Source organism: Sapajus apella, unplaced genomic scaffold (assembly GCF_009761245.1).
Source record: "Sapajus apella isolate SASKATOON/1434 unplaced genomic scaffold, GSC_monkey_1.0 scaffold12, whole genome shotgun sequence".
In the NCBI taxonomy this organism is placed as follows: Eukaryota; Metazoa; Chordata; class Mammalia; order Primates; family Cebidae; genus Sapajus; species Sapajus apella.
In genome coordinates this window covers 23,216,116-23,239,945 of record NW_022436952.1, presented here as the reverse complement: position 1 = coordinate 23,239,945, position 23,830 = coordinate 23,216,116, and the positions used below count along the sequence as shown (strand labels likewise).

General features: G+C 47.6%; 1 protein-coding gene across 7 annotated transcripts in view; it reads right to left on the bottom strand.

Annotated features, from left to right (window-relative positions):
- Positions 1–23,830, bottom strand: part of GAS7 (growth arrest specific 7) — a 277,284-nt gene that overhangs the window by 70,536 nt on the left and 182,918 nt on the right. The window lies entirely within an intron of this gene.

Genomic DNA, 23,830 nt, shown 5'->3' with positions numbered 1-23,830 from the left:
CCTGCCGCAGCCTGCCTATTCATTCGCCCCTCTTTGTTATTTCCCCCTGAATGTCCACTGTTAACCTCAAACTCCAAAGCACAGAGGAAAGAGTGCTGGTGCAGGAGTCTGTAAAGAGACAGCGGCCCTCTCCCACCTGAGGTGACTCCCAAGTTTCTTCCTGATTTTGCAGTTCTATGTCTCATTTGAGCTGTAAATGCTGAATCTGCCTGGCCACCTCTCCGTCTTCCAATGCTCAGCTCCGGGCTTCAATCAGAAATAAAACTGGCCTGGCAATGGTGGCTCACGCCTGTAATCCCAGCACTTTGGGAGGCCGAGGTGGGCAGATCACTTGCGCTTAGGAGTTTGAGACCAGCGTGGCCAACGTGGTGAAATCCCATCTCTACTAAAAATACAAAAATGAGCCAGGTGTGTTGGCATGTGCCTGTGGTCCCAACTATTCGGGAGGCTGAGGCAACAGAATCACTTGAACTTGGGAGATGGAGGTTGCAGTGTGCTGAGATAGCGCCACTGCACTCCAGCCTGAGAGACAGGGTAAGACTCTGAGAAGAAAAAAGAAAACTAACACTGCAGCTACAGTATTGTCCTCCAAACACTACTTCACCCACTTCACTGCCGTGAGCAGAGGCTTCTTATGAAGTTATCTAGTGATAGAAATAATACTCTCTCACTATATACAATTTGATAATGCAAGAAAACACAAAAAAATAAGTATCACCCATCATCCCACCATTCAGAGGTCATCACCATCAACATTTTGGCATCCATATGTTGATTTGTTTTCTAAGCATATATTCCTCTTTAAGACAAAATCAAACTGTATATTCTTTTTATCTATCAACTTTTGTGAATATCTTTCCAAGATCTCTCCCGGCGCAGTGGCCCATGCCTGTAATCCCAACACTTTAGGGGGCTGAGGGAGTGACTTGCTTAAGCTCAGGAGTTTGACACCAACCCGTGCAACACAGTGAAACCCCATCTCTACCAAAAACACCAAAATTAGCCAGGGGTGGTAGCACATGTCTGTGGTCCCAGCTACTTGGAAGGCTGAGCTGGGAGGATTGCTGGAGCTCGGGAAGTCGAGGCTGCAGTGAGCCATGATTGTGCCACTGCACTCCAGCCTGGGTGACAGAGCAAGACTCTGTCTCAAAAAATAAAAATAGGCTGGATGTGGTGGCTCATGACTATAACCCCAGCACTTTGACAGGCTGAGGCAGGTGGATCACTTGAGGTCAGGAGTTCAAGACCAGCCTGGCCAACATGGTGAGGCCTCATCTCTACTAAAAATACAAAAATCAGTCGGGCATGATTATGGGCGTGTCTGTAATCCCAGTCACTCAAGAGGCTGAGGCATGAAAATCACTTGGACCCGGAAAGCAGAGGTTATAATGAGCTGAGACCATGCCACTGCACTCCAGTCTGGGCAACAGAGTGCAACTCTGTCTCAAAAATAAATAAAAAAGTACATTTTAAAATATTTCCAAAATCATTAAGGGGGGCTGTATAGCAAAGTGGTTAGCCTCTGTTTACTGAGATGATTCTAGAACCTCTGGGTTTGAATCCAGCTCTGCCTCTCACCACCACTGTCCTTGGCCAAGCTACTTATCCTCTGTGCCTCAGTTTCCTCCAATGTAAACTGAGCTCAATAAGGTATCCACCCAAGGGAGACATCCTATTAATACCAAAGGCCCATATGTATGCCTCTAGAGCTAAGTCAAATTTAAAGTCAGTCTGACGTGAGCCTATAACATTATTTAGTTAAAAATTCTAGTGCTGAAAACTCAATTGTTTCAAACAATAAAAGCAAAACTGGGTTCTTGACTCCATTTTGCTCCAAAACTACCGTGCAGCCCTGGGCGAATCACACCATCCCTCTGGTCCTTTGATGCTTCATCCAAAATAGAGAGGTTCAGCTACTTGGTCTCTTAGGCCCCAATACTCCCGCTCTCTCGCTGTGATTGGTGGTCTGAAGGCTCATTGTTTGGGTTTCAGGAAGGGTGAACCTAGAGCTCCAGGAGCAGGGCAGAACAGGGGCGACATGCTACCTTCATGTCTTAAGGAAGAGGAAGCACAATTGAGGGTGACCTGGAAAGCAGAGAGGGTATGAACATAAACAAGAGAGTAGTAGGGTCTTTTATTTTTTATTCTATTTTTTTTGAGATGGAGTTTCTCTCTGTCACCCAGGCTGGAGTGCACTGGCACAATCTCCGCTCACTGCAACCTCTGCCTCCCGGGTACAAGCGATTCTCCTGCCTCAGCCTCCGAGTAGCTGGGACTACAGGCGTCCGCCACCATGCCCATCTAATTTTTTTGTATTTTTAGTAGAGATGGTGTTTCATTATGTTGGGAGGCTGTTCTTGAACTCCTCACCTTGTGATCTGCCCGCCTCTGCCTCCCAATGTGCTGGGATTACAGGTGTGGGCCATTGCCCCCAGCCAGTAGTTGGGTCTTTTATGAGGAGTGACAAGGAGAGAGGCTGCCAGAGGGGTTAGGAGCTTCCCCAGTGGATGCACTGGCTGGCAAGAGCAAGCCTTGGAGAACTTACTTCAAAGACCCCTGCCCTGCTTAGGGCCCACATCCTGGCCATTCATCAGCTGAGTGACCTCTGGAATCACCTGAACTCTGTATTTTGTTTTTCTCAGCTATAAAATGGGCATGAAAATGGTACCAAAGTAGGATGAGAAAGAGTATTAAGTGGCTTTACCTATGCAAGGCACTTAGGACAACATCGGGCACAAGGTAAGTGCTTTATCAGCATTAAATAAAACAGAGAGAGAAGCCCAGTGGAGCTTAGATGAGCAAAAGCAGTGAGGTAGGCAACCCCAGGAGGCAGGTGCATCATCCAGCCTCAGGCTGCCTTTCTAGGGTGGCTTCTCTTCTCTCCTGCCTGTTCAATCATCCCTGCCTGGAGGCCACACTGTTGTCTTCACACCCACAGACTCAAGACCAGGTCCTCTCTCCACCCTCTCCTCCTGAGTTCCCTGGCCCCTGGACACCCAGGGCCAGGGCTCACTGGCCATCGCCAGCTCCACCCTATGTTCCATCCCTCACGTCTAATTGGTTCCCAGGGCCTGGAGATGCCCTTCCATCCCATTCCTCTCCTCGTCTCCATGTCACTCCGGAGTGAGTCTCCCTGCCTCTTGAAATCCGTCCACTCACAGCTAGTGGACCACTCACCCTGGAGCCCAGCTTTCGCCAGAAGTCACTCAACAGCAAAATCCCTGTATGGCTCCTTTCCAACATGGCACACAGATCAATCCCTGACTGCATCCAGACTGACATCCCACCGGCTTCACTTCAGGCCCAGCAAATGTGCCTCGCTGATCTCTGAATATGCCTCTCCCATATTGTTCACCCACACTCACCGCCTCCTGCTCCCCCATCCCTGGATATCACAACCTTGTTCATTCATCAAGTCTCAACGAAATGTCTCTTCTGCCTTGCAGCCCACCAAGATTGCTCTTCTTCCCTGCAAAGTGTTCTTCCCTGCAAAGCGTTCTTTCCCAGACTCTCTAGAGTGGGTGCCGTGGTGCACCACCCAAATCTCTCCAGCTACAGAGGCTCATAGCTGAGTCCCTCTCAGGGCACTGCCCTTAGCCAAAGAGAGCTGCCTTGCCCAAGGTAATGCCTAGGGTAGGGGTGCAGGGTGCATGTGTAATGACTGGGGTGAGGGGGGGTCAAAGGCCCACCAATCCCCTTGTCTCAAATCCAATTCTGGAAGGGTCCTCCCAGCTCAGAGCTCCCCCTGGCGCTGCAGAGGCCTCCCTGGTGGCCGTATTTATTGCAGCATCACTTCCCTCCTTCCCCAGGAGTTGCTCCCAGGAGCGCACACCCTACTGAAACTCCTGCACATAAATCTGTCTCAAGTCTTCTCGAGAAGCGAAGTCCCCCAAGACACACATTCCATCCAGCTTCCTTCTATGAAATCAGCACTCTGCCCATCTCCAGACAGCTCAGATCCTAATCTTGACACCTTACCTCATCTCCTGGAGGGCTGAAGCCATGGCGGCTCACCCTCCCAAACATGGCATCTGGTCTGAAGGATGCGAGGACAGAGGGGCCAACAGAAGGACAGACACTGTGACAGCACAAGGGAGATTCCCACCTGATGTGCTCTTCAGCTTGCCAGGAATAATCAGCAGGAAAGCTCCCAGACAACTTTCCCCTTTGTGCTGCTGCCTCCACCCCTTCAGTGGCTGTTACCATTAACCTTATTTTAAAGAAAGCCTCGAGGGGCAGAGTGGTTCACACCTGTAATCCCAACACTTTGGAAGGCTGAGGCCGGCAGATTGCCTGAGGTCAGGTGTTCGAGACCAGGCTGGCTAACACCGTAAAACCCTGTTTCCACTAAAAATACAAATAGTAGCTGGGCATGGTGGCACACACCTGTAATCCCAGCAACCTGGGAGGCTGAGGCAGGAGAATCACTTGAACCTGGGAGGAGGAGGAGTTGTAGTGAGCCCGAGATTGTGCCACTGCACTCCAGCCTGGGCAACAGAGCAAGACTCTGTCTCGAAAAAAAAAGAAAAAGAAAAGGAAGGCTCACCACCTGATGCGCAGACACTGCCTTTGATGTTCTGGCTGGAGCAGAGAGTCATGATTCGTGCACTGACTACTCCTTCTATCCTGCACCCATTCGTCCCTTGCTGTTTGCTTACTACCTGCAAGCCACCACCAACCACCATGGACCCAAAGCCAGACTGCCTAACTTTAAGATATGGACCATTTAGCAGAGAAGCTGCTGGTCCCTATTCCTCTCCTCACCCCATTCTTGAGCCCTCCCAGTGAAGGGAGCTACCAGCAGCAGCGGCAGCCATAACAGCCACCAGCAGCTCCGGGGGCTGCAGAAGGAGGCTCTGAAACCCTAAGTGGATGCCAGCCTGCAGTCAGAATTCTGCTGTCCATGTGGGGACCTGATGGGAGGCCCCTTTCCCTGCCCTCACTGGCCTGGTCACTCCCAAACCCCCCAGAAGCTGGAGTCTCCGTAAGTACTGTGTCTCTCCACTCTAACCTCCAAAGGGGCCCCATGAGGGATGACACAGCTCCCTGAAGGGTTCAGCCCAGTCTATGTCCTTCGTCTTGGCTAGTTCTGACCAACCCAAAACACAAAGACACTGCGAGCCTGCAGCAGGGATGAAGCTGAGCCAGACCAGACCAGGCCAGGCCAGGCCAAGCCAAGCAGACATCAGAAGAGCGCCACTGGGGCTCTGGCTCAGTGACCTCACTAGCAGCAGGACAAGTCACCCCAGATGACCATACCACCCACAGGGAAGAAGCCGTGTCCAGGTCTTTTCCAATAAAAGACTCCCTAATCTGCTTACAACACACAAGGCTCCTTGACCAAGTCACAGTAAGACTGAAGCAGCAGCTCCAGGACCCCAGAGACGCTGGATTGAGGCCCTTCTGCATTCTCTAAACGTCCATCCCTGTGGCCTTAGGTCATCCCGGATGACTGCCCAGACTCTCGCAACAGAGCTATGGCCACACAGGCCACAGAGGCTCTAGGAGGAACAGTGCGGTCAGAGTGGAAGAAGGGAGGTGTGCCCTGGGGAGCCTCTTCCCACGCAACCCAATTCACACAAAACACATTTTTTCCTAGTGATCACTAGAACTCCATTCAGACCTCCACCACTGATACCCAGACAGCCAAACATACACAAATGAACTGACCATGGATTAACCCATCTAAGGGAGGTACTATTCTATCATCAGCGCTGAGATCCAATGGTGTTCATCTTCTCATCTGCGAATGACTGTCTACCCCACGTATAATAAAACTTCTAAAGACAGCTGGGCACAGTGGCACATGCTATAGTCCCAGCTACTTGGGAGGCTAATGCAAGAGGATCCCTGAGCCCAGGAGTTCAAGTCTGGCATGGACAACACAGCAAGATCCCATCTCTATAAATGAATGAATGAGTGAGTGAACGAATAACTCGGAAAGTGAGAGTATAGTTGAAAGGTTGAAGACTATGTACATCTGAGATTCAAAGCACAGATGCCCCTTTTTAAAAATTATAATAAAGAATTTTAAAAACAGTGAGCTAGGCAGAAGTTATTCATTTTAAATAGTCACTTCCGGGCTTCATTTCCCCTTGTTAAGACTGCATTCTGCCTGTGTTAGGAATATTGGCCTCTAGGGGGAAAGCCACAAGGAGCCCCTGGACTTCAGCCACTGGTTATGGTGATTGGCCATAGGCCCATCTGCAAGCCTCTGGCCCCCAGTGGCCTCCTGTGGGGGATCGTCCACTTTTCTAGGCTTGAGCTGGCTCTCTGCTGCCCCCTGTGGTTATCAGGTAAAATAACCACAAAAAAATCTGGTATCAGATACCAGAGCAGGAGGAAATGGACTTTGGGATGTTTTTATTTTTTGAGAGGGAGTCTCACTCTATCACCCAGGTTGGAATGCAATGGCACAATCTTGGCTCACTGTGATCTCCGCTTCCTGGGTTCAAGCAATTCTCTTGCCTCATCCTCCCTCTTGACTTTGATCTGAGATTCCTGGAGTCCTCTCCTCTTCGTGTCTCTTTATACACACACTTCTGTGCTACTTGCTCTATCTTCTCCTTCCCCTCACCCACCTTTTCTTTTGTCCCTGCACTGATTTGGTGGTCTCCCTACCCATGGCTTCTCTCCTTGCCCTGCAGTCCTCACAAGGAGGGTCTGCCTGGGCTATGGCCAGGTTTGCCTAGACAGATAGCAGCCCTGCCACTCCGTTTCTCAGTCCTGTCTCCTCCTACCCAGAAGCTGGTGTGCCCTCAGGCCATACTTCCCTGTCCTCCAAGCGAGCCCCAGTGCCTTGGTCCAGGCAGATGCAGAATTTGCAATGGGGCCACATTATCCTGGAGGCTCCTGCTTGTCTCCCTTGGCAAATGCAACAGCAGCAGCTCACAGAGACCTGGTCCCCTCCTGTGCACCAGTGTCTCCTAGTACAGGCATTGCTACAAGACATTTGAAATTCCCTCTTGAAAGTAAATGATGTTTGAATCACAACTGTGGGTTCTCCGCAGGAAAGAAACTACTCCTGTCTCAGGAACCATTTGGGCCTGGTCACACCAAGCCCCTCCACATTTGGGATCCCCTTCAGTGGCCACAAAACACCTATGAGACAGGTGGTGTCCTTTCCATTTTTAATGGAAGGAGCTGAGGCCTCGATGAGAAGAGGAATCTCTGGAAATCAGTCTGACAACAAAGACCACCATTTTCTGGCCACACTTACCATGCCTGAGCTCTAGGCTGGGGCTCTGGGAGCTGCAGCAACACGAGGTATTTGAATCTGTAAATAACCCTTCATTTGAGAACCTTGAGGGCCTATTCTGTGTCTGGTGCTGTGCTGGACACAAGGGGATATGGTAGGAAATATAACTTATTAATTATTAATTTATATTATTTAATTTATATAATTAATTATTAATTATTAATCTCCTCCTTCTTCAGCTAAATCTTAGCAGTCATTATGTGATTCAATCTCTAATCAAATGTGTCTGTGTATAAAATTTTCCATAAGTGAAAACTTAAAAATTTTCTTTTTTTGAGAGAGTTTCGCTTCTGTCACCCAGGCTGGAGTGCAATGGCGTGAACTTGGCTCAACACAATCTCCACCTCCTGGGTTCAAGCGATTCTCCTGCCTCTGCCTCCCAAGTAGCTGGGATTACAGGCATCTGCTACCACGCCCAGCTAATTTTTTGTATTTTTAGTAGAGATAGAGTTTCTCCATGTTGGTCAGGCTGGTCTCAAACTCCTGATCTCAGGTGATCCACCCACCTTGGCCTCCCAAAGTGCTGGGACTACGGGAGTGAGCCACTGTGCCTGGCCAACTTAAAAATTTTCTACTTGGATTGGTGTGGGGCGGAGTTGTGCAAGGAGACAATAAATAAGCAAAACCTATCAGTTTAGCTGTTGGTTCATACTAAAAAGAATACAGCAGGGAAGGGGGATAGAATGTGTTATTAGAAAGAAATTGCAATTTAAGAGTGGCCAGGGAAGTCCTCACCACCAAGACAAGAACACAGAATGAAGATCTGAGAGAAATGTATTATCTGTCTATTGCTATATCACAAATTACACCCAATTTAACAGCTGGAAACATCAAACATTCATTATTTCACATGGTTTTGGTGGATCAGGAATCAGAGAGTGGCTTTGCTGGCCGTTCTGGTCCAGGTTGCCCTATGAGTCGGTGTTAGGATGTTGATGGGCACTGCCTCATTTGAAGGCTTGACTGGGGCTGGAGAAGCCACTTGTAGAAAGCTCGCCCTATGGATGCTGGCAGGAGAATATGGCTGCTGACTTCACCCAGAGCGAGTGAGCCAAGGGAAAGCAAGGCAAAGGTCACAATATCTTGGTTATAACTGGTTATAACCGAGTCTCAAGAGTGACACTCCATCATGACTGCCAGAATCTGTCAGTCTCACAGACCACCCAGGAAGGAAGGTGGGAAGGGATGACACAAGGGTGTTATCAGGACCTGGGTGTGTTGGGCGCTATCTTGGAAGGCTCCTATCACAGAGAGAAGGAGCAAACCAGGCACATATCTGAGGGAAGAGAATTCCAAATGAAGGAACATAAATTAAAAGGTTCTGAGGCAGAAGCATGACTTTCATCATAGAGAGCAGCAAGGAGGACAGTTTGGCTGAAGAGGAATTGAGGGGGAGGGGGAAATAGAAGATGATGAGGTCAGAGGTAACAGGGGCCAGAGTGGATCATCCAGGGGAGTAGTTCTCAAAGTGTGGTCCCCAGACCAGCAGCATCAGCATTATCTGGAACTTGTTGGGTGCCCTCTAGGTGATTCTTCTATACTCTCAGGTCTGAGAATCCCTTATTAAGAGCTTCGGCACTGGCATCTTACAGACAGATGTTCAAAACTCCCAGGTCTATTTCTTTTAACAATGAGCATGTTATTTGGCCTCGGTTTCCCTGTTACAGGTATTGATCGACTTACCACCTATGCAACTTATGACCATTCCACTTTACGACCACAATCACTAGCCATGACTGCTCCGCGTCTGGCAGCACAAATGTTGCCCAGCTGGGCGTATGACAGTGTAGACCAGCTTCCGGCAGCACTATCATCTCCGCGTGCACCATTTCAACTGTACATATAGCCTACTCAACTTACGACCAAATCGTGTTATGACCAGTCCACGGTCCCAACCATGGTCGTAAGTCGAGCACTAGCTGTATAAGTGAGGGATAACAGGACAGAGGTCCCAGCTTCCTAGCGTTGAGGATAGGAGTCAGTGAGGTACATACAGCTCTCAGTACAGTTTCTGACACAGAGTAAGCCCTCACAGAGACTGAAGAACAACAGTAAGACAAAACAAAACACCGAAACCACCCCCATTCCTTCCTTCCTCTTCTTTACTTCCCAACTTCTACCCCAGAAGCTGGCTCCCTGCCTCAACCCTCCTTTTCATGCCTACAAAGAGCACATCTCCCAAATGAGGGGTGCCAGGGGTGAAGATGGGGCTGGAATGCCTTCTTTAGCATTGCTGTGCTGTGGGGTTATCCCTTAGTTAACCAGGGAGACATCACTATGAGTGGCCTCCAACTTCCCAATCATAGCCGCTTACAAAATTCTTAAGGCAACCCTTCAATCTCAGTGGGGAGCAGGGGCTCCTGTGCCCATTTCACAGATGATACAGAAACTGCGATACTGACTGGATGAAGTGGAGGCCCCGTCAGTGCCCTGGCCCTTTGACATCTGCCATAACCAAGCTCTGGTCTGGCTCCAGCCTGCACAAAGGGCCTATGGAAGAGCAGGGCCAGGAATCCAGGAATAGCCAAGGAATTCAGAGGGCCGGAGGGGGCCTGCCTGGAGCTGTGCAAGCCTGTCTTTCAATCCCATTAGGTCCCTGACCTAGCAGCTTCCTTACAGAGTGTAGACCCGTGCAAACACACTGGGAATCCATGAGCATTTCAAAGAAGATCACTGACCCAAACTTGGGTTGACAGGCCAGGAAAAGTTGACTGCAGTGTTGGAGAAATGTGTCTTGTCACCAAGACGGCAGGTGCTGGTACCCCAATGCCAGCTCACACATATGACTCCCATCTTATGGTTGAGAAACTGAGAAGAAACCTTATCAAATCCAAAGCCTGGATGTTCCAGAATCCAGAATCCAAGCACAGGTGCCAGGCAGAGCTCTGGCCTCATTTCCCAACCCAGTTACTCATCAGAGCTACTGGGGCCACTTGTTGGAAATACTGATGTCCAAACCTCACACCTGGAGCTTCTTGTTTAGTAGGCTGGGAGGAACTCAAATCATCATTTTTATCAAGCAATCTCAGTGACTAATCAGATGTGGGGAAAACTAGTCTAGTCCATAGCAGGACCATCACAGAGCCCAGCCATGGATCAGGTGGTACTTGGACGAAGACAGAGGCCCCAAGGGGTGGGTTAGACTTGGGATCAGTCAAGGTACATGGTAGCAATGTAGAGTAATTTAAGGAACCCCCTAGATGCTACCCCAACCTTCTAAGAGCCACAGCTTTGAAATGGGTCTTTGCTGCCTGAGTTCCCAGGGGTGCTCTATGAATTAGAAGAGATTGCCGCAAACCCATGAGCACGACTGAGTCCTCAGAGTCTTTCCAAAATAGATGAGGATGAGGAGAAAGGAGAAGGCACAAAAGCAGTGAGTGCTGTAGTGAGGGAAGCCCAGAGGGAAAGGTTCCACAAGGTTCCAGCATGTGGGCTCAGGCAGCAGGAGTGAGGGAAGTGTCTCTACCAGGGCCTGGCCCCCTTCACAAAGTCTTATCTTAACCCCCTGAGGGCTAAGTCCTGAGTTAAAGGACAGGAAAGACCATTTTTAAGCAATCCTGTTCCCAGGTGTTTGGAGCTGTCAGGGAAAGCAGAGCTGAGGCAGCCAGCTATTCTCATGTGGCATGGCACCAGAAGAGTCCAGATGACCTAAAAGTCCAGTCCCTATGCTCCTTGGCAATTCATTCAGACTTTCTGAACACTGGGGAGGGGCAGGGGAGCTCACGGCATTGTTTCTGCCCTAGGGAGCTAACAGGCTGGCTGGAAGAATAATCTCTTCCTGCCTCAGCTACAGCCCCTGCTTTCATACCCAGCCCTCCCAGCAGATGTGTTCTGAGGGCTGCGACTGTATTGAATAAATGTAGACCTGTCTCCTGGGCACCAAGGACACTCAGTAATTGTTTGATGAATGAATAAAGACTCAGCTCAAAGCAACTATTAGAAGGAGGTAACATGGCTAATGGCTGATTTTTAAAGATACATGTGTATATGCGTGTAGGTAAAAAGAAAGATAAAGAGACAAGGGGAAAGACCAAGAAGGGTGCCAGGGAGACGGACAGAGCTTCTATTCCCTTCAAGCAACGTGAATCACCGATCACAGAGCAGCCCAGTTTAAAAAGAACATATACAGGTGATTTACAGAAAAACAATTGAAAATGATCAATAACCAAAAAATCAATGCTCATTCTCATTCAAAATTGGAGGAATATAAGCTAGACTGTAAGACATTATGTTCGTACCCATTTTGTGACCGATAACCCCTATTTAGCCAGGATCTGCAAAGACAGGTGGGAATGTCTCTCTCTGAAAGGCCATTTGGAGATATTCATCCACATTCCAAATGTACATTATCTTTTGACCTAACAACAGTTTTAGGTGTGCAATAATGTAAGAACGAAGGTGTTTTGTGGAGCACTTTTTATTAGAGGGAAAAGACTCTCGAGAAGCGCCCTAAATGTTCACTGACAGGGAACAGTGACGTACTGAAAGGAGGGTGTTCTGCAGAAGGGCTGAAGTGCATGAGGTGGGTCTGTGCGTGCTGAAGTGAAAAGGTTCTCCACAACACACTGCTAAGTGTACCAAAGGTTCTCACTTTAACAAAACGGCACAAATAAAATGTCTGTGCTTGTGTATGCAAGGCAAATGTGCCAAAAGATACACATGAAGCATGTGATGCTGGTTCATTCTTAAAAATGAAACCAAAGTAAGAAGACTTGTGTGCGTGCATGCACACGTGTGCGCGTCCTCAAAATATGTATATTTTTTGAGATAAGAGTCTCACTCCATCGCCAAGGTTGGAGTGCAGGGACGTGATCGTGTGTGTGTGTGTGTGTGTGTGTGTGTGTGTGTGTGTGTATTTTTTTTTTTTTTTTATCTTGGCTCACTGCAACCTCCACCTCCTGGTTTCAAGTGATTCTCCTGCCTCAGCCTCCCGAGTAGCTGGGATTACAGGCATGCGCCACCACACCCAGCTCATTTTTATATTTTGAGTAGAGACAGGATTTCTCTATGTTGGCCAGGCTGGTCTCAAACTCCTGATCTCAGGTGATCTGCCTGCCTCAGCCTCCCAAAGTGCTGAGATTACAGACATGAGTCACTGTGCAGTGCCAGGCCAGAAGACTATATTTTTATAGTATATCCTATTAGAATCCATGAGAAATTTCCATGATAGAAAACAGACAAAACTTGGTGTAGGAATAGAGAGAAAGACCCAGGGAAAAAGGCCAAAACCAGGCCCAGGCAGATCATTTAGCACATGGTAAAGAGGTGCTTCCCAAGGCAATGGTTGAAAGGCTCAATCAGTCGACGCTGTTTGAATGACGGATAAACTATTTGAAAAATATTGAGGTAGGTCCCTTTCTCATTGATTTTCTGAAATTAAATTCCATATGGCTTAATATTTCAAGTGAGGCGGGGGGGGGCCAGTCCATAAGAGCACTAGAAGAAAATACTACCATCTTTTATTGGTAAAGATCTTTTAAAGTAGGGCCTCAAAGGGTAGAAATCACAAAAGGAAAAGATTGGCGTATTTATCTATTAAGTAGAGTTTTTAAAATCACAATCAGAATGATAAAACATTAAAAATTACAACCATTTGCAGCCGGCCGTGGTGGCTCACGCCTGTAATCCCAGTGGCTCCCAGTACTTTGGGAGGCTGAGACGGGCGGATCACCTGAGGTCAGGAGTTCGAGACCAGCCTGGCCAACATGGAGAAACCCCGTGTCTACTAAAAATGCAAAATTAGCCAGGCGTGGTGGTGCGTGCCTGTAATCCCAGCTACCCAGGAAGCCGAGGCAGGAAAATCGCTTGAACCCGGGAGGTAGAAGTTATGGTGAGCCGAGATCCTGCCATTACGCTCCATCCTGGGCAACAAGAGCAAAACTTTGTCTCAAAAAAAAAAAAAATTACAACCATCTTCTACATCTGATAACACAGGAAAAACTCAACTGTTACTCCTACTCTCTCCCCAACACCACTCAATGCTTCTGACATCAGGTATACAGGGGTCTCCCCCTACATACTAGCCAGCAAGTCTCCAGTGGACACAAGAAGAGTGTCCTATAACTTAATCCAAATCTGATATTGTCTACCTGGAGATAACGTCAGATCCCACATGTTGAAGGCTCAATCCCACAAGACTGTTCCCCACTTCAGATACCAATCACAAGCAGCAAGTTGTCACCTACATGTCTGACAGGCAGGCTATAAATCAGGGATTCTACTACTCCTTCCACGGGTTCAACTACTTTGCTGCTCACTGAACTCAGGGAAACACTTTACTGTTACCTACTTATTACAAAGGCCATGACAAAGGATACAGATGAAGAGGCAGATGGAAGAGATGCACAGGGCCAGGCATGAGGGAAGAGGCATGGCACTTCCATGCCCTCTGCAGGCACCACCTTCCAGGCTCCTGGTGCTCAGTCTTTCTAAGTTTTTATGGAGGCTTCAGTACATAGACATGATTAGCGCTGTCACTGGTCATTCATTGATAATCAACCTTCGGCTTCTTTCCTCTCCCCAGAGGTTTGTGGGGTAGGGGCTGAAGTTCCAACCTTCTAATCACGCCTTGGTCTTTCCTGTGACCAGCTCCCATCCTGAAGTTGCCTAGGGGGCCCCAGATACCTGTCATCTCATTAGCATCTCAAGAGACACTCTTAGGACTCTGCAGATTTCAAGGGTTTAGGCTAGGGAGCTGGATGGAAGACCGAATATGTATTTCACAATATCCAACTACAGATGTTCAAGACTCGAAGAACTGCCCAAACCCCAGTTTGGATCCACATGCTATGGGCATGGCCACTTGGCTGTTGCTACTGAACCTGCCAAGAGTTGTATAGAACAGGACTTGGAGCAGTCCTCTTCCACCATGAGTGACCATTTCTGCCAAATGGCTGCTGAGGAGTAAAAGGCAAGACTGCAGAGCGAAAGATGCATAAAGAGAATCCAGAGAAAGAAGAGGCATAGGTTGGCATTGTGGCTCGCGCCCACGATCCTAGCACTTTGGGAGGCCAAGGTAGGTGCCTTGAGCCCAGGAGCTCAAGACCAGCTTGGGCAATATAGTGAGGCCCTGACTCTATTTTAGAAAGAAAAGAAAAGAAAAGAAGAAAAGAAAAGAAGAAAAGAAAAGAAAAGGAAAAGAAAAGAAAAGAGAAAAGAAGAAAAGAAAAGAAAAAAGAAAAGAAAAGAGAACTAGCATAAGACATCACAAGGTCCCACAGTTGGGACAAACAATCTCAGCGCCTGATTTTCCCACCCTTGTGCCTGCATTTCTGTGAGATGCCCCCATAGCCCTCTAATAAATGTCCTCTTTTCATAAGTTAATATGAGTGGGTTTCTAGTCCTATAACAAGACAGTCCCTGCCCAAGGACATCCATCAGAGCACACTGCCCTGTAAATGGCCAACACCAGCCAAGAGGCCATTAGACTGACATCTGGAATATTCTTGGGTCACCATGTTGAACTATAGCTTTTTAACAGGCTTCAAGCAGTAATTTCATAATCTCTCCATGGAAAACCGTATCACACAACGGCTTGGAAACTTCTCCCATAAAGTGGTATTTTTCCACTCATGCCTCAACATTTGTTGTTGTTTTCTGAGAAACTCGGCCTTTATTAACTTCAATTGCTCTGCATTGCTAATCCATATACAGAAGACTTTCCAGTAAAGGTGTGACTTTATGTTTATAAATTATGCTCAAGGCTGGACATGGTGACTCACACCTGTAATCCCAGCACTTTGAGAGGCCAAGACAGATAGATCACTTTAGGTCAGGAGTTCGAGACCAGCCTGGCCAACATGGTAAAACGCCATCTCTACTAAAAATACAAAAATCAGCTAGGCATGGCGGTGTGCACCCGTAATCCCAGTTACTTGGGAGGCTGAGGCAGAAGAATTGCTTGAATCCAAGAGGCAGAGGTTGCTGTAAGCTGAAATCATGCCACTGCACTCCAGCCTGAGTGACAGAGTAAGACTCTGCCTCAAAAAAAAAAAAAAAAATTATGCTCAAAATCACTGAGTACTGCTTTTCATAGGACTTGGGGAAATAGAAAGAACCAAGGCTATTTTGGGAAATAGGAATCAGCAATAATCTCTCAGGTGTGGCCACAAAGGCACTTGTGAACTTGCCGGATTCCTGAGGAAGAAGATGGCTGTTTATCCCCTGACACTCAAAGGCTGTCCGCCCCACCTCCATGGCTCCTTCAGACACACAGAAAAAGTCCTTATCATGAACGAGCACTGCAAAACATGTATAGAAATTCAGGGCAAAAAAAAAAAAGCTATTCTCAAACATCAAAAAGGGCATTCAGGATAGAAAAGACCACACAAAATGAGGAAGAAATGGCAGCATTTTATAGTAGAATGAAATAAGATTCCTTGGGAAATTACAGAAGCAGGTTTAAAAACTTCTCTGCAAAGAGGACTGAAAACCTCATCCATGCGGAGGGAATGGTAAGATGCTAGGAACAGGGGCAGCCTTCAAGGTGGGCTTAAAGGAGCACTTCTGAAATTTAAGAGCCCAATAAAGCCACTTGGAGGACTGGTTAAAACAGATTGCAGCTGTTAGCCGTTGACTAAGACTTGGTCAGTTTCAAGCCAGTCCTGTGATGCTGAAGGAGCATCACAGTTCCCCAGAGGGAGTATTAAAATGCAAATTTCTGGGCCTCACCCCTAGAGTTTCTGATTTACTAGGTCTGGGGTAGGGCCTGAGAAATTGCACAATGAACAAATTCCCAGCTAACGCTGATGCTGCTGGTCTGGGGAATAGGCTTTGAGAAGAACGGGTCTAGGAGACCACAAGGAAGGGCAGGGTTCTCTCCGCGCCAGGTGCTACCTTTATCCAGGTGTTGGAGGTAGGGCCATTTAAAAGAAAGGCACAAGACTCAAAACAACACACCAATTTACTCTTGACTTGAAAGCACCCTCTCCTCTGCCTCCGCCATTTACTCCAAACAGGCGGTAATGATGAAAACTATGGAAATGACAACAGGTTGGTCAGAGAGATCTAGGAAAAGAAGACTGAATGTAACAGGGCGGATTCACTGAGTCATGAAATCAGCCAGGCCCCCAAATACTCAGGTCATTGTAAAAGTTACTGGAGATTTTCATCTCTGTCTCTAAATTCCGCTAGTGAAGAAAGTTCTGCATTTGCATACCTTGTAATAAGAATCTATTCTTCATACGAAAGAGTGGAGCCAGCTGGGTGGGATCACAGCATTCAAAAATCATCATGCGTCTCTAGCCCTTTCTGTTCTTCTGCTTCCCGAGGCTTTGCCTCTGCCCTGTCCTCTCTGTATCTTTCCATAGTGGCACCCATCTCACCAATCAGCACATATCATTTGTATACACCAGGAGCAGAAAGCAAGTGAAGTCTTGGTCTGAGACAAGGAGGCATCCTCTCCTTGCCTTCCAGCCTGGCACACTCCTTCTCCAGTGGCAGAGAGCACACGGGCTGGGCATTATTAGACGCTCCTTGTACCATTTAAAAAAAAAAAAAAAAAAAAAAGCTCCGGGCCCTTTTCAGGCTCAGGTTCAGGTTCAGGTTCACACAGCTTGGCCCTGGAACAAACCCCTGATGGCCAGAACATAAGATCACTTGTTTAGCTTACCAACACCCAAAAATACAACTAGAAGATTTTCAAGCAGGAGAGAGGGAGGAAGACAGGAATAAAAACAGAAATCTGAGAAAGATCAAGAGAAACAGAGGAGCATGAGGGTTATGCTGGGGAATGGGGAGCAAAAGAAGGCCTGGGCGCTAGGCTCCAGTCCTCTCCTCTATTTTAGAGAAATTTTTATCCTGCTTATAAAACAGGTCCAGGGAAGAAACGCTGGAAAACACAGGAAAGTAAAAAGAAGAAATAAAACCCTCCCTAATCCCATGTCTTGGAGAGAAGCGCTGTGAACAAACACCTTCCGCTCCAATTGATGAGGTGGCCTCTCAGTGTGGGGAGGCACCCAGCCAGCAGGAATCAGGGAAAAAAGGGAAGCAGAGATAGGAGCTGAGTCCTCCTCTGCAGCGGCCATCAGGTTGTTCCTCGGGAAATACAGAGCTTGAAAAGGGTGCGTGCGTGTGTGTGTTCCTCGGGAAATAAAGGGGTGTGTGTGTGTGTGTGTCTTGTTCTTGTCACGCAGGCTGGAGTGCAGTGGTGTAATCTCAGCTCACTGCAACCTCTGCCTCCCGGATTCAAGCAATTCTCCTGCCTCAGCCTCCTGAGTAGCTGGGATGACAGGCATGTGCCATCACGCCCACCTAATTTTTGTATTTTTAGAAGAGACTGGGTTTCACCATGTTGGTCAGGCTGGTCTTGAACTTCTGACCTCAGGTGATCCACCTGCCTCAGCCTCCCAAAGTGTTGGGATTACAGGTGTGAGCCACTGTGCCCAGCCAAAAGGTTTTTAAAACTAGCCCAACTCTCTTTTAGAGATGGGGGAATTGCAATTTCAGGAACAGCTTAACATCCCAGGAAACAGAAGAGCTGCATGCAAGATTTTTGGTCAAGTCCTCTCTGGTATGGTCCAGAGCAGTCAAGAGAAGGATCAAAAGTATTTGGAAATAATTTTTTTAAAGTCTCTCTTTTCTGCAGCTTGTCCTAAAAAACAAAAACACATAATTTAAAAAATCCATCTCTCTTGGAACTGATACCAAGACAGCTCTTTTAAGCAAGAGCCCATACTCCACATTCACTGATGGCCTGGCAAGGCAATGGGAAAACAAGTCACCCATCCTGCTGCTCATGCCATGTGCACCTCACGCTGGGTCGATATGCAGGGAACAGGTTGCGACCTGTTTATAGCCTCCTAGAGGACACAACAGCACTGCTTAGGTAGCCGTGCTCAAAGATACCACTAGTGTTGGGCGGGGGAGGTGTATCAGTTTCCAGGGGGCTGCTATAACAAAATACCACATTACTGGGTGGTTGAGAAAGCAGAAACATGGTTGGGCACGGTGGCTCACGCCTGTAATCCCAGCCCTTTGGGAGGCTGAGGTGGGCAGATCACGAGGTCAGGAGTTTGAGACCAGCCTGGCTAACACGGTGAAACCCCATCTCTACTAAAAATACAAAAATTAGGCCGGCGTGGTGGTGTGCACCTGTAATCCCAGCTACTCAAGAGGCTGAGGCAGGAGAACTGCTTGAACTCAGGAGGTGCAGATTGCAGTGAGCCAAGATCACACTACCGTACCCCAGCCTGGGTGACAGAGCAAAACTCTATCTCAAAAAACAAAACAAAACAGAACAACAGAAACATACTGTTACAGTTCTAGAGCCCAGAAGTTTGAGATCATGGTACTGGCAGGGTTGTTGGCTCCTTCTGAGACTGTCCCAGGCCTCTCTCCTAGCTGGTGGTGGCCTTGGGCATTCCTTGGCTTGTAGATGGCTTTCTTCCTGTGCCTTCGCAGCGTCTTCCCTCTGCGTGTCTGTCTCTCAGTCCACATTTACCCCTTGAGCTGAGGACCCCACAATATCAGATATGGGTCCACTATGCTCCAGGGAGACCACATCTTAACTTGATCAATGGCAAAGATCTTATTTCCAAATAAGATCACAGGCACTGGGGAGTTAGAACTTGGACATCTTTTGTGGTACACAACTCAATCCATCACGGGAATCAAAGGCTGGGGCTGGCTGGGGGTGATGGGGGGCCGGGATAGAGGTCCAGCTAACACCTGGAAGTTGCTCTGGGGGTGTGAAAGTCTGGACAAATGAGAAACAGAGGAGACTGGGGGTTCCACAGCAGAGACTGCAGGTGTCTTGCATGGCCCACAGGGGCAGTAAAGAAAGCACAGGATAGCTACACTCCAACCACAGCGTAAGTCCATGCAGGTGTTCGCCCAAAGCCCACAAGTATAGTAATATTGATAATGAAAACAATGGGGCTGGGCACGGTGGCTCATGCCTGTAATCCGAGCACTTTGGGAGGCCAAGGAGGGTGGATCACGAGGTCAGGAGTTCAAGAGCAGCCTGGCCAATATGGTGAAACCCCATCCCTACTAAAAATACAAAAAAATTAGCCGGGCATGGTGGCAGGTGCCTGGAATCCCAACTATTTGGGAGGCTGAGGCAGAGAATTGCTTGAACCTGGGAGGCAGAGGTTGCAGCGAGCTGAGATCATGCCACTGCACTCTAGCCTGGGCGACAGAGTGAGGGAGAGAGGGAGGAAGAAAGAAAGGAAATAACGAAAATTTTCTGTACCAGTTGGAAAACTGCTTTTGCTCCAACTCCCCACTCCACATGCCACCAGCTGCCAAGGCCCCCTAAATAGGGTCTCCACCATCTGGCCAGGTTTTTGGGGTGGGGGCAGGACCCTATCCCAACATATTATTCCAACAGTCCATCCCTGTGGCAGACCAGTCAATAAATGCCTCAACTCTCAACTGATCTCACAGGAGCAACTTTTTCTGGGGCTGAGGATATCTTTTGGCACGCAGATAGGCGTTAACCACCGCTGGCAAGAGGGCAGGCGCTTCATGCCACAGAAACTTCCAGGGTGCCTGCTACATGCACAGCACAGCTCATGATCTGTCCAAGGATGGCAAGACCCCTGTGCCTCTCAGTGCCCCTTCTGCTCTGCTGGGCACAGCACTCACAGGGAGTGGGCAGGCAGTAAACACCAGCATCCTGCATGACTAACTTCTCACTCCATTTTCCTCCTCCCACACCTCTTGGATGAGTACTGCCTACTTTGGAATCCAACTCAGAATGAAATAACAAAAAAGCTGTTACCCCACCCCAAGGTCTTCCTCCAACAATAACGATCTCATGGATGGGACCTCAAGCCAGCTTTGCAGAGGGAGGCACAGTCTCAAGCAGTCGTGGGTGATGAGCTTGTAGGGGTTGCAACTCATGGCCCCGTAGGGTATTTAGAGGTGGGAAGGACTTTCAGCACAATATTCAGGCAGGAAAAAAAAATGGACTCCAACCCAAAGGAAAGCCTCATTTTAACAATCTCATATCCACTTGAAGAAGCATTCTGTCTTTGCAAACAAGTAGCCATTTGCATTGTGTTCGCCCACACCACCCCTGCAAGAAGCCATCCAAGTGGTTAATTGGAGCTGGGCACAAAGAAGGCATTTAGCAAACACGTGTTACTTGATAACCAATTCACATGGTCCTTGCCCACTCACTTATTAGAATATAACCTACAGATCATTTCTGTTTATACTGGGAGTTTCACTGACTCCCTGGGATTGAACCCTTCAAAGCTCACTCTGGTTACATCCATCCAGACTGCTCTTCCCTGCAGCCCAAAACTTCTGGCCACACACACAGGCTCCCATTCCCACCCCCCGTCCCCCAGACACTACACAAACCTCAGAATGGCAGTGCTTCCTGCACTAATGTTGGACACACACAAAAAGCCTCAGAGAAAAGGCAGAGTAGGATGGGTTTTGTTGTTGTTGTTGTTTCTGAGACATAGTCTCACACTATCACCAAGGCTGGAGTGGAGTGGCACCATCTCAACTCACTGCAACCTCCGCCTCCCGGGTTCAAGTGATTCTCCTGCTTCCGCCTCCCAAGTAGCTGAGATTACAGGTGTGTGACACCACACCCAGCTAATTTTTATATTTTTAGTAGAAACAGGGTTTTACTATGTTGGCCAGGCTGGTCTCGAACTCCCGATCTTGTGATCCACCCATTCTTGGCCTCCCAAAGTGCTGGGACTACAGACGTGAGCTAGGATGGGTTTTAAGGTCCCTCTTGAAACTGGTGCTTCATAACTGTTGACTAATGAGTCTGCTCGCCCTAGATTTTTTACTCTATTCTCTCGCTTGGTCCACTTTCATAATCTGTTTCCAAATTCATTCACGAAATGTCTTCCCAGGCTAGGCATGGTGGTTCATGTCTGTAATCCTAGCACTTTGGGAGGCTGAGGTGGGCGGGTCATGAGGTTAGGAGTTCGAGACCAGACTGGCCAATGTGGTGAAACCCCGTCTCTACTAAAAATACAAAAATTAGCTGGGCATGGTGGTGGGTACCTCTAGTCCCAGCTACTCAGGAGGCTGAGACAGGAGAGTCGCTTGAACCTGGGATGCAGAGGTTTCAGTGAGCCGAGATCGTGCCATTGCACTCCAGCCTGGGCGACAGAGTGAGACTCTATCTCAAATACAAAAATAAATATACATCTTCCTGATTTTGTGTCTGATGCCACCCTCACCTCAATATTTGATACAAAACCACCAGGCGTCCTCTTCTCATCAGGCCCAAACTCAGACACCCACAGAACTAAATACAGAAAACACATGCATGAAGCCCAACTAAGTATTTTTTTTTTTTTTTAAACAAATCATAGGTAATGGCCACCTTCTCAGACCCACTCAGCTGTGTTCAGGCAGGAAGGTGGGGCCGGTGGGGCCACACTTCACAATTTTCTGAAAGGAGATAGGTATCCAGATGTTTATGAAAAAAACTCCCAATTTTTCAATGTTGGAAACTAACAACATTTTTAAGCACTGTGTACGGAGAATAGAAGCTTCTGTCAACAGTCTCTAGCCTAAGGACAATGCAGCAAGCAACATCTACTCTCCCTGTATCTTTGCAGGCCAGCTCTCCTGGATTCCAGATGCCCTGACCTTGCCTGCCTGCCACCTCCCCACCACTCTCAACACATTATAATGCCATTTCCCTAAGAGTCCAGTTTTCCAGGCCAGCACTTTTCAAAAAGAGTTCAAATCAAGCAAATGTCATTTCTTATAGGTACACAATTCACAGTGACTCGTACTTCCTTTGGCCTGTAATTAACGAGTATGGGTCAATCTAACGACTGGTAGCAATCCTGCCATGGGATTAGTGGCTGGACTCCGCTAAGCCACTGGGCTCTGCCACGTAATGAATGATGAAGAGACACGTGACTACTGGCCGGCACCCTCACCCTAACCAAAGTAGAGGGAAATTAGGGTGCTCCGGTTGAAAGATCTCTGCAGAAGAGAAAAATGAAAGACACTTCATAACTCCTCCAAACCTCCAAGGTCTGAACTGCTCCACATGAGTCTCTAAGTTCCTCGAAGGCAAGGATGCTGTTCGTTTTGTCTGGATGCCAGGGTGCTAAGCAGAATGTACAAATGAAAACAGTACACGCTCCAATTTCCTTGACTTGGCCATAGCTAGAAACAAAGTCGAAAGCAGAGTGCAGGAATTTTTTTTTTTTTTTAATAGCAAAAAATGCTGAGATCCAAACAATTTTTGAGCTATTGACCCTAAATCTTTGAAATTACAAGACCTGTCACTACATCTTCTTATACAGATAGGAATAAAGGCTGGGAAATATACACAAGTCAGCTACACTGGTGACACTTAAGAATATAAACACCAGCCAGGTGAAGGGACTTTCTTGGCAGTTTTATACTCATTCCAAGTCTTGTCACCATAAAATTGAGTTATTTGTCTCCAATAGCTCCGCCATGAGATTCTACAATTGTTTATGGTTATATAACCTTTAACCTTGGGACTATGATGCATGATTACCTGTTTAAAGGAAGTCCTGTTTTCTCATTAAATTTCTATAAGAGGAAATTGGATTTAAATTTGTTCCTCAGCTGTATTACATTTGACTATGCCTCCATCATTTTATTACAAAGTGTCCTTGCAAGTAAAAAACAGGTGGTGACTATTAGAAAACTTTGAAAAACATAAAGTGGACATTTTTACTCTTTCCAAATAGATTCTGATTCTGGAAGTCGGTGGTAGAATCTGTGTACTGTTTTGTTTTTTTTTTTTAAACAAACTCCATTTCCGAGTTACCTCTGACACTCACCAATTTGGCAACCAGGCAGAATGACTCCCTAACCAAGACATCCAAAGAACGGTTTCTAGGCTGGGTGCGGTGGCTCACACCTGTAATCCCAGCACTTTGAGAGGCCGAGGATGGTGGATTACCTAAGGTCAGGAGTTTGAGACCAGCCTGGCCAACAGGGTGAAACCCCATCTCTACCAAAAATACAAAATTAGGGGCCGGGCACGGTGGCTTACACCTGTAATCCCAGCACTTTGGGAGACCAAGGAGGGCAGATCACCTGCGGTTGGGAGTTCGAGACCATTCTGAGCAACATGGTGAAACCCCGTCTCTAGTAAAAATACAAAACTTAGCTGGATGTGGTGGTGCATGCCTGTAATCCCAGCTACTTGGGAGGCTGAGGCAGGAAAATCACTTGAACCTGGGAGGCGGAGGTTGCAGTGAGCCGAGATTGTGCCACTGCATTCCAGCCTGGTGGCAGCGTAAGACTCCATCTCGGGGGAAAAAAAAAATAGCCGGGCATGGTGGCAAGCATCTGTAATCCCAGCTACTCCATAGGCTGAGGCAGGAGAATCCCTTAGAACCTGAGAGGCAGAGGTTGCAGTGAGCTGAGATTGCAACACTGCACTCCAGCCTGGGTGACAGAGTAAGACTCTGTCTCAAAAAAAAAAAAAAAAAAAAAAAGGTTTCTAAAGGATGCCAACAAAATCATATACACACCCATCATGCCCACACATGCCTGTTTTTAATGACACTTTTATTGCAATATAATTCCTTATCATTAAATTCGCCCTCTAAAAGCATATAATATAATGGTTCTTGGTACAGTCACAGAGTTGTA